We start from the raw sequence: 12,146 nt of genomic DNA on the forward strand, positions 1-12,146 counted from the left end.
TTACTTGCGAATTCACTTGTGCAAGCTGAAGAGGCCACACAGCTTTGTAGACACTTCTCCTCCCACCCTACATACCCTTCAACTAAATTCTCTCCATCTCCCAGCCACCTCCGCCTCCCTCCCACAATCCCAGCACCCTCTGAACACCTCCTCCCTTTATTTTCTCATTGTGCCAGCCCTGTCCCTGTGTCAACACTGATTTGTGACGATGCAAACCCATGATTCAACCAACAAAAGCCGTTGATACCAGGCCTCATGTAGGAGTGGCTCATACATGCATCTGCTTGGGCCATGGGCTGGGATCATAGCTAGCAGGAGACTCTTCATGCTTCATCACCACACAGCAAGGCAGACTGCACACAACCATTAAGAAGAAATCTTCACATCTACTTTTCCTGTGAGTCTGGCTTCCAAGCAGACTGATGGAGATGTGAAAGCTGGATGATGCTGTAAGTCAAGGCAGCCTGTGTAGGTGTTTTAGGCAGCTCCAAGAGCACCTGCAGCATCCCCACCCATGGGATGCTCACCACAGATGTTACAGGACAGCAGTTTATGAAGAACTGTGAAATCTGTGAGCACTTGATATATGTAAAGAATACTTTGTCAGAAATACTTCCTTTAAGTATTGCACACAGGCTTGTAACTGAGACAGTGGAAGGAAAAAGTCTTTCCCTGGTGCTGTAGCTTGTCTGTGTCTTTCTGGGCTTACTTTAGGGAGGGTTAGCAGCACACTCACCATATGATTACACTCCCTCCTGTCTCCCTCTTGCTTTGCTCTTCTCAGCAGATAACTGCACCCCATGCTTTAAGGACAGTGTTAATGCTTGTCTGGCACGAGCAGAGGGACAAATGTGAACCCAGATCCTATGGACTTCTTGTTACTCACACTATTTTATTTTATAACCACTATGTTTCTCAGAAGTCTTGGATGTACAAAGCACTGATATGTAGTTGACCTCAGTTACACATTTTGGTTTGAAATGGACTAGTTTTTCATCTGCCTTTCACGAACAGCATTAGATGACACGAGCACATTCAATCTAGCCATATGCTGAAAGGATCATGCAGTGCATCTCCTCAGTGCCACCTGAAGGCTGAGATGCACAAGTTGCACATCTGCTGGCACACTGTTTGCTCTTGGATGACAACCAAGGCAAAGTAATTTGTGAGAGCTAGGCCCATAACGAAAGAGAAAGCTGGTTACAATCACCTCTCATTTGTCATGGCCCAAGAGGATGCACAGGGAGTGCACCTCAGATGCACTCACCTTTGGTATCTGGTATGGCTGTGCTCTGATTCTCATAAAGATCTTAAGACAAATTAGTTTAAAATAGAGAAAGGAAACCATGATAGATATCTGTTGCTATTATAACTATAGCTCCCCTATAAGCTGCATTTTAATCTAGCCATAAAAATATACTTGTGTAAGTACACTGGTGATTTCAGTACAATTACATTTGAGAGTAAGGAAGTGGTTTTGTACTTTAAACTGACAAATAATAACAAAAAGACGAACTTTCTAATGGAAGACAAAAAAATAGGCATTTCCTCAAAGTGTATTAAAGATATATTTAAGACTATGTAAATATGGCAAGCCATTGGTGGGGCTAAGAGACCAGTTTTCACCATACATCTCTGTTTTTGCTGCAGATAATTTCCAACAGATTTCTCCCCACCATGCCACAAGGTGGCAGTTTGATTTTGAAATTCAAAACTGATGTCATGCAGGCTCCAGGGCTGCCAAATATTCAGAGCATCTCGCAGCGAAACAATGGCTCATCGCTTGTTTAATATAAATAACAGCATCAACATTAATTATATTTATAGGTTAGACTTGAGACTGCTGTGACGGCACACACTGCATCCACCAAGAAATATGGTTTCTGTATTTAGAATCAGTGGTATAAATGACACAGCTAACGCAGATGCACATTTTCAGAGGGAAGACAGCTCCCACCTCCCCCCACCCCATTTCCCAGGCCTTCCTTCAGCTGTACGCAGTGTCACCCAGCACCTCTCCTCACAGGATGAGCCACAGGCTCACAGACACCTACATGTCTGGATCTGGTAATTATGGCAGGGCAGGGCTGCCTCAAGGAGAAGGAAAGGCCGTGCTTTTGGGACACTTGCTGCTTTCCACTTCAGGCAGCGCGAGTGCCATTACTGACTGCAAACAGGCTGCTGAGGCCCCTCTTTGTCCAGTAAAGTGGGTTATTGCAGGCTTGTCCAAAATCCTTCAAGGGAAATATTTACACCGGTCTCAGTGGGCCATGAGTTCTATTAGGCTGGGCACTGAACAGCATTGCTGAGCCAGGGAAACCTGCCCAAAGGGGTGGGCGTGAGGAGCACCAGGGTGATGTTATGAGAGGAGCTTAGATGAAAGCCAGAGATGTGGTAATCAAAGACAAAGATAGCCTTAAGGAGAAAGTGTACTGGCAGGCTGTGTAGAGTGAGCTGTGAGTACCTAGGGAGGAGCCAGGCCCCTCGCTGGCACCTGCCCATTCAGCGCAGTGATGTGCTGCACCCGCACAGCTCACACCTCCCAGCGGCACAGGGAATGATCCTGACCGTGGAGATCTGGAGGTGAAGATCAACATTCCAAACCCAGTGCTGGGGCAGGCAGACAGCCAGCAAAAGGAAAAGTGCTCCAAAGGAGTGGCTCTGATGCAAATGGCAGAGCCGCTCCCAGCTGCAATACAAAAAGCTATCCCAGCTGAGAGCTGAAGCACGCACTTCCCATCGCAGTCAGAGGCAGTGCCGGGGGGGAACCGTGAGTGCAGCGTGCAGCCTGCAGCCTGCAGCTCTGAGCCTGGCAGGCTGGTGAGACTTCAGCTGTGCCCTTTCCTTCCCCCAGCAGGTTGCTGGCTAAAGCGGGTTACTTAAGCAGGAATAATACAGCCTCCATGTGACGCCGTCTGCGCTGCTTAGAAGCCTGGCATGTTAAAGAAGGAAACGTACTGACTTTCAGGTCTGTGGCCCTGAAGCAAGAAAACAGATCACTGAGTTAATCCCACACTTTCATTTCTTCTGAAGAGCACATGCTCTTAAAAATGCTGTTGCAGAAGTGATAGCAAACCCTCACTCTGCCGTGACACTTGCAGCACTGGCAGCATCAAGGAGGCTTTGCAGCCCCGCTGCCTACACTGCTCTCGTCTCTCTTTGGCTGCTCTCAATTCTCAAGCAGAATTAAGCACAGTCCTTTACCCACTTGTATCATACATCTTTTTCCAATATTTATGTTGATCTTTTTTCCTTGTTATACATCCTTCTGCATGCTTTAGCCAGTGTTACATTTCATCAGTCTTCTTCCAGAATGCTGACTGTGAAGATTATGTAAAACTTCCCCACGTTTCCTGCTTTATTTCTTAGAATAGGTGCAATCTATATTCTCCAGGTGCTCAGCTTGTAGGTCATCCTTTGAGAAAAATCCTCTTCATAAAATCATCCCTGTGGATGGTTAACTTGAAACCAACTGTGTGTCATCATTTTGGATTCCTCTTCTTGCTTTGTGTTGCATTGTTTCACTCTTATTCTCACTTGCCTTGGATGGAGAAAAAACTATCCCAGATCCTCAGAGGCACTCAGACATCAGACTTCTGAGGTGCTGGCAGTCACACTCCTAGGAGCTAGGAACTTTCCAGAGTCCAGGCCTTCCACTTCTGTCTTCAGTAAAGCAAGTAGAATTTAGAAATATGTATCACGGTCGTGCTTTATCTTAAGGGTTATGTATTATGAAACCAAAGATTGATGCCAGGAATCCTGAATTTTGTTCTCACAGAGCTTCATAACAAAAGTGTAGCTATTCTTTTGTGGATATCTTTGTGGTTTCCATGAGTGCTATTTCCACCTTCAGCTCCAGGGATCCATTTCCTTTGTTTTTGCAGATTATTCCAACCTCTATTATCAGTTTATTTGTTAGGATGTCCAGACGTTATAGGGTATTAGAGTTGGCTTAGCTATTGGTGTTATGGTCGTAGCTGTTGAGTTTAAGATGGAATAGTAGGAAATCATCTCTCAAAAATAACCCCTAATATTACTTACTTAATAGCTGGTGCTTTTAAAAACCTGCACAAAATCCACTTCTTTCCAAAACAATTAAATTATATTTTTATCCACATAAAATACTTGCAGGTTCCCTTGAATTCAAGGATATGAGTACTGTGAACAGGCTGCATACATATAAAATCAGATGAACAGGGTTTTTAATCAATGGGGAAAAAAACCTTACCTAAGTATGTTTATTGGAAAATTCTTCTTCTTTCTTGCTTTTTCTTCAGCTTTTTATTGTATCATCTGACAATAGTTAAAGCGGTGGGATTTTGTAAGACAACTTATGGCATGAATCTCTTACATTTTTTCATCCTGATGAAAAGAGGCATGATCTGTGGGCTTAAATTAAGTCTGTGGAAAGCAGTGCTTTAGACACAAGTGTTGCTTCACAGCAGAGAGACAAAAACAATTCATCTCATGGAGGAAGAGCCCCACGGGCGGCTGTGTCTCCCCTGCCCTCTTCCAGGCCAGATTGTGGCTTGGCCTGGCTCCCTGGCAGGGCTGCCTGCTGCTGCACTCTGACAGTTGCTGGCTGCGGGTGAGACATTCTCACCAGGCTGTTCCAGCCACTTCTGCCTTGCCTGCCGAAATCACATTTGTGCAGAGCTCAGCTGGTGTGGGTGAGATCTTTCCTATATGCTAGATATGTATCAAATAAAGCGACTGAGGTCTATGGACAGGCAAACAGCCAAAGTGTGAAAGGATTTCCAGTTTTGCAAGTGTAGCAATGCTCTAAAACACCAGTCCTTTGGGGTCTGAACATTGAGGCATGAAGGCATATTAACACATCCAGCAGAAGCAGTATTCTCTGAACAGCCATCAAACATCCAGCTGTTTGCTAGTAGGACTGTTCCTACTCTGAGGGACTAAATCTGAAGTGATGTTGAAATAAAGCATGTGGAATAATCAGACAAAAGGGTGGAATGTGTGAAGAGGGAAGAGGAGATATCACTAAATCAGCAGTGCATAAACAACGAGGCTATTTGAAGTGGGGATGCAGGTAGGGACAATGCAGGCCTGCAGTGGTTCGTAATCACCATTCACTCATATGAATGTGCCAGAGTTTTTGATGAATGTTTTCTGTCTCTCCTGTAGCCTGTGTTTCCCACTGTTTCTTGATAAATCAGTCACTGATAAACAGTGGTTTGTTTGTTTCATTTCTAAGCGACGAAAGCTGTTAAGCTTGCTCCTTCCTAGTATTAAGATATACCTTCCCTGAATGTGACAGACCAAATCATTACTTGAGTAAGTAATAGGACAGCTCCATTAGTCTAAAAAAATGTGCATATTAAATACTGTTTTTATTGGATAAGTGCTCACACTGCATGTCTTCTGGCTCCTATTGACAGGTATCAGAACTGTGCATGAATGATGCAAGGCTGGCTTAGCCTTGGCACTGCTGTGGGGGCTGCAAAGCAAAGGGAGCGAGAATCTTTACTCCCCCACTGGCCGTCACAGTGAAGGCTCTGTGAACAAATTTGTGTATTACACAGAAATATCCAAATATGTTGATCCTGAGTCTATTAGTATAAAAGCCAGGAAAACAAATGCAAATATTTGTCCTTTAAGTTCGCAGTTGCCTTGATTTGTACCAGTTATTAAAAGATTTCCAGAGGAAAGAAAATAACTATTTGCCTCTGATTGTTTGAAGCACTAACATGGTAAAACCATGCACGTCTTAGAACCATTTATATTTTGATTCTTCACGTACTGGTGTCCATAACATTACATGAAATGCCTATTGCAAAATTAAATTCACTTTAATGAGGTCTGAATGCATTTATTAGACCTGTATAGCAAAATGTGCTTGCAATATTGAAGGAGTTTTATTTCCATTTAAAAATCTGTTGCCATAGTAACCAATCACAATTTCTTCAGTAGCCTTGTCTAGGAATAGGATGTAGGCTTTATTTTTGCTTTGCTTTTATTTTCTTTCTGCAGGCCAAGCCCTCATTTAACTATTTTTTATTCTTTTTACCACCCATATTCTTAGTTAAGTCAGTAAGAGGTTGTACTGAGTTTAAAACAAAGGTTATGACTTTGACTCTTTTCAGTAATTATGCGAGGACCTGAAAGACAAAATGCTGCACTTTCTGTGATTTCTTTATCACCAACAAAGCACGCTAATCTAGAATAAGAAAGAGTTCTGAAGTATCAAAAGCCTTGGGAGACTGATACCTTTTAGTATCAATATAATAGTCATGCCAAAGGTCTGGTGAATTGCATCTAAAGCTATCTAAAATTGAAAAGCGCCAGGAGAACAGCCTTGCTATTTCAAGAAAACACTTTATATCCAGCCTTTAACTGTATCAACCCACTTATCATCCAGTCACAGCCCTAATCTCGTCAATAACGTACTTCCCTTTGAGAAATGGTAACTTGAAGTCTTGTGTATATTCCTGCTTGAAATGTATCTTCTCTCGGGGAACAGCAGTGTGAAGGAGCCTGTGAACCACTCCATCCTCTTCTGGTGAGGCTACTGGAAGATTTTTGCACAGGGAGAGGCAGTGGGAATGTTTCTGAAGTAATGATATGTACGTAGGAGAAGATGCAATTATTCATTTTTTGCCATCACCTTTCTCAAAACCAGACTTCTGTGCCCCTGACAAAGCATAAGAAGGTTTATGCAGCAGAATAATGCTCTAGTCAGACAGGAGAACTTTTTTTCCTCCCTTGCCCATATTATCTACCATGTAGTCATCTGACTCCTACATTTGTCACATCACCACTTGGGAGGTTGTGGAGATGTCTGTTAGGGTGCAATTCCATCTGTCTGAAATTGGAAGTCAAAAACAGATTAGACATATTCTGGAAATACTGATTTTCCTCCATGAAGTATAAGGTGAGCTGAAAATAACTTGGTAGCTTTGCTGCAGAATCTATTGTCAAATGCATGCTGGGTTCCCAAGGGCACCAATAGCACTACCTGTCCCTGTCCCCTGAGTTTCCCCTATCTGATCAAGCCCAGGACACCATGTCAGCTCTGAGGCTGCCAGCTCTGCCCAGTGAGGCCACAGCAGATTTGGACTCCAGCTCCCCATGGCCCTGCCCTCCCAGAGGCCCCACAAAGGGGACGCACAGCGGGCCCATGTCCCTGTCTGTCCCCAGAGAAGTGCCCCAAGTCCAGTGCTGGTCCTGCCCCACTGCCTGCCAGGTACTCCACTCCTGGCCAAAGCGCTGAGGTGGCACGGGCTGCAGGCCTCTGGTCCCCAAGGTGTGCAAACCCCATGGTGACTTTACAGTGACATGAAAACAGTCACAGGGACCCTTTGAGTGAGGGAAGAGAAAGGTTTCATCTTCTAGCCAGAGTATGGTTTTCCTCTGATCTTCACGCTCTCTATGTGAAGCTGGAACTTGCCCACACCAGCCTGAGGCTCTGGCTGTCATCTTGGCTCCTTCTAATTCACATCAGTGGCATTACTGGCTAAATGGACAAGATTGGTGTGACTTGAGTAAATTTCTTTCACTGATTAATAAGGAGAGATATCCTCCTCACCAGAATTGGTTTTATTTTGTTTAAAATTATAACATAATACAACATAAATCTTTGGACAGTTTTCTCTTCTGCTCTGAGTTCAGATACACTGCAACCAAGTATCTGCATTAGGAGATCTGTGGTGCCATAGCAGGGTTGTCCTAACCTGCATAAATCCTGGGCAGATACGCTTCAGCAGTGTATTAACCGTTACCCTCTGGGAGCAACTATGCGAGAATCTACCAAAAGAATAAGCAGATAATATATTATCTGGACTGTTAATAAGTAAACTAAATTAGTGGCACCTCATAAGGGCCATATGCAGTGAACAAGTGATGAGCACTAAAGATAAGGCAGCAGTGTGTGTAATCCAACAGGCTGTACAGGAGAGTAGGTAACGGCACAATAAACAAATATTCCACAGCCTCCCATGTTGGTAACATGCTTTTCCATGTGTAAATTGAAACAGCAATCTGGTTGCTTCAATGGTTGAATCTGCAAAGGCAAGCCAGCTGTGAAAGCACTCTGCCTAACAGACAGGGAAAGGCTTAACTGCTGTAACAGCTCCTGTGAGGTTAACGATAACCCTGACAAGCTGCACTCAGCATAACTGCGAGTGTGCAAGAAGTTGATTGATACAGAGATTAGAAGAATATAATTTCTCTTAATTTTGGTTGATCTTTTTCACCTCCAGAAACTAGCTCTTGCCAGCTCTACAAACAAAGAGGACTGTGTGGGAAAATAGAATTAACCTTGTATTTTTCACACAGCAGGTTCTGCTTCCCTTACGTTGCAAGAAAGAATTTCAGCAGGAAATTTTTAGTAGACACAGATGATACACAACTCAATAATAGCCCTTCTAGAGATGTATTTCTTAAAACCCACCAGTGTTTTAACAGTTGTTTTTCTCTTCACGTGCAGAACACAGCAAGACAGCATAGGGATTTTATTACTAGGAATTCCAGGTACAAACGTAATATAAACACAAGTTCTATATAGAAATTTCCAAAATTATTTTAAAAGTAAATTACAGATGTTTTTTGAATGCAATACTTTTATCAATACAGTAGCTGATTTTTAGAACATTTAATAAAATAACATGAAATAAAAGCTTCTTTTCTAGAAGGCCTATCATAGCCTGATGGAATTCATGTAACACTTGCTCATGAGCTGAATTAGGTCGAGAGCAGAGTGAAAGTTCACATCTGGCATTCCATTTGATGCCTTCTCAACCTGCTTCTCATACTTCATGTCCCCCAGAAAAGCAGTGCATAAGGGGAGTTTTTGGACTATGCAAAGGCTCTGGCTCCACCAAGGCCATGTTCTTTGCTCTTTGGCACATATTTTCAGACAAGAGGCTATGATGTAGCAACTCAGTGATTTCAGCAAGCTTTGGATAGGATCCTGGATTCCTTTTCATATTATCTGTTCACAATTTATGCTTAAAGAAGAGTAAAAGCTTATGAATTTATGTGAATTACATCTTTATACATATATATGTCATTACAACACTGAGTATCTGTATGCATCCCTGTGCCATTATATGGCATCTGAATGACAGTATTATTAGAGCTGAAAAGTAAGAGATATCCATAAATAGGTAAACTGTCTTGTATTTATTGGTACCACAACAGTTGTTTGCTTTTCCAGACTTACTGTCAGCATAGTTTAGACACCTACACTCATGTATTTGAAGCAGTAACACAAGAACACCCAGGGCTTGGAACAGTGAGATAAGTCAATCTTGGTGAGGTTACACTGGATTAACACTGATGTAAATCTGAAACCAGGCTTTGGTAAACATGTGGGGCAACCCAGAAAGGGAGGGACCAGGTGTAGGAATCACAGTTCATGAAGAGATGAGCACTGCTGTATTTCTCCCACAATTCCATTTATTTATGCTTCAAGGTGCCAGCAGAGTTTAAGAAGCCCACATTTTGTAAATGATCTGTATATATTAAAACTCTTGACCAAAGAGCACCTACCTTAGCACAAAACACCATAGCACAATGCGTACAGTCGTTTTTCTTGATTGTCACAGTGTTCAGGAGTCAAAGCTATTTCCTTTCTTTCCATTGTGGTATTTTAAAAGCTGTCGAATTTCTAAATCTCACTTTGTATCATTTCACTGAGATACTGTATCCTGAAAATTCAACATTTGCGTTTTCTCTCCTGAGAAACGTGCCTGTTGTTCGCAACACATAAGTGGTGGTAGCAGAGGAATGTTTAATTAGGCATTTCCCTCTCATTCTTTTTCTGTGTCACTGGGTTGTTCCACTTCAGTAAGGGACTGTGATGGCATTGGTATATCATCTGTACATGCAGTACCACAGCAGACAGCAGTGAGCCTCCTGCCTTGCGAAACTAACACGACTGAAAATCAACATCAGACGTCTGCTTGTGAGGTTCTGCTGGATTATCATACCTCTCCTCCTACCACAGAACTCAGCTTTGAGCCGTGCTTTGTCTGATGCTTACACCAGTGCTTGCACCAGTGTAGCTAAGCATGCAAGAGACTTCAGCAGCAGTTAATATGTGGCAATGCTTCAAATCCCAGTGCTCAGGAATTTATCCTGACTTATTTTTATCTTCAGAAGCCTGAAAGTAGTGAACACAGAATAGTCTGATACTTTCATTGCAATAGTTTTGTGTTGTCTGAGACCCTCCACGCGCAGAATAGTGATGATGACAGGAAACCATCTCACCTTTACTTGTATTTGAAGTCAAGAACCTCCTCCATTTCACACACAGCTTGAATCTTTCAAAAGCTGCGTGACCCTCTCACTCCTTTGCACAACTGTCATCAGTTCTGATGCTCAAGGCAGCTCGCAACCAAGACAGCAGGATTCACCTGCAAGACATCAGCACTGTATTGCAAGGCACTCTACGAGCTCAGCATGCTTCTGCCTGGAAAAAGACAGCACTGTTTTCTCTATGTTTGCAACAAGGCTGAGCCATGGCAGCATGATCAAAGCCATCAGTAACATTCTGCCCACCCAGCGCTCTGTCAGCAGCAAAGGGCAGACTGCCTGGGAGGACCTCTCTGACTTTTGATTTAGCCTGGCATCTCTCCAGTTTAGCAATTCTGCCACCTATAAAGCGAGTAAAGCAGCTCCCTTTGCTGCTGCTTCCAGATGCAGCAAGAAGCACTGCCGCATAAAAGACAGTAAACAAGAGCTGTGCTAGGACATAGCCTTGCTTAGGGCTGTTTTTGACAGTCACAGGTTTTGACATCTTGTCATCACTGAGAACCTTTGCATTACCCCACACCATTATGAAATAAGCAAAATATATTCCCAAACTTGTTTGGGCATCCAAATTTATGCAGCTGCCTCTGGGCTGCCTGTGGCTGACAGCACTGGAATCTGTGGTGAACTCCACAAGGGCCAGGTACAGACCTTGACTCTGCTCTCCCCAAACTAGGATGAGCCTTTTCAACAACCAGCAAACCCACTGATGTCATTTTGACATGGATTTTTCTCAGCAGTTGAGAAATTGATACACCTTAGTGTCATCTTCTTTGCAAAAGTCACTAAGTCTGTATTCTTGTACCCCTTTGTACACCATCTTTTCATTAGATTATTATAATAAATTTCAGTTTTCTAATGAACTAGTGATACTGCATTTACATACAGCGGTGAGGTGTGAGCAGGGACTTTGCCTTGCTCTATGGCAGCTGCTCAACAGCCGTAGGGATCTCTGCTCCTCGCTCTTCAATGGGAAGCTGAGCAGAGGGATGGATTTTTTTTTAGCAGAACTGAAGAGTCGAGTAAGCAATCTGCAGTTTCTCACTGGTCAGATAATGGAGTTAAAACCATGTTAGGCCACAGCCTTTGCAGAGATTTTTGTAATTTCTGTGAGAGGCAGCTTTTGAAGCTCTTTCCCTCATCTTTATCTTTCAGTATGCAAGCCAAAGGCTTTGCTAGTGCTTTCTGTCTGTTTTTGTGGTAAGCATTTTGCTTGCTTGTCAAGTTTTATTTTTACCTGAAGCTGGTGCAGCACCTTTATGTCAGCAGCAATGCGATGGATATGTCCTCATTAACCCAGTCCTCAGATCTGCATTCAGCAAAACCGACCAGTTCTGTTTAAGATCTCAGCAGTCTCTCTTTGAGACTTTCCACTCCGTGTTGACATCATCTCCTTGTTCCTACAGTTAAGCTGTAGCAGCATCAAGGATGCTCTCCAGCTGCTCTGCCTTGCCTTTGTGCCCACAGGGCCTCTTTTGAATTTGGTTTAGTTTCAGATGGTGACTACTGTCTGACTTGTTACTGCCTGAAGATCAGGTTTGCCCTCTATGCCTTCCCTATCAGTCACCACAAAGATGATTTATTCCTAAAAGTTTTTGCAAGCATTTTCAGCATAACAGCTAGAAATTACCTTGAGCAGCTTTCCAAATTAAGAGTTATTTGTGGTGTGTCTAGTTAGAATCATACAATTGCAAAGGTTGGAGAAGACCTCCAAGATCATCCAGTTCAACCATCCAACAATATTTCCCACTAAGCCATGTCTCTCAGTACAACTTCTAAATGTTTCTTGAGCACCTCCAGGGACTGTGACTCCAGCATCTCCCTGGACAGCCTGTTCCAGTGACCGGCCACTGTTTTGGAGAATAAATGTTTCC

At 43.1% G+C, this 12,146-nt stretch overlaps 1 protein-coding gene across 1 annotated transcript in view; it reads left to right on the plus strand.

Annotated features, from left to right (window-relative positions):
- Positions 1-12,146, plus strand: part of PDK4 (pyruvate dehydrogenase kinase 4) — a 184,647-nt gene that overhangs the window by 34,301 nt on the left and 138,200 nt on the right. The gene's annotated exons all lie outside the window — the stretch shown is intronic.

Source organism: Cyrtonyx montezumae, unplaced genomic scaffold (assembly GCF_038088225.1).
Source record: "Cyrtonyx montezumae isolate F1298 unplaced genomic scaffold, pur_monq_1.0 scaffold_14, whole genome shotgun sequence".
Taxonomy (NCBI): Eukaryota; Metazoa; Chordata; class Aves; order Galliformes; family Odontophoridae; genus Cyrtonyx; species Cyrtonyx montezumae.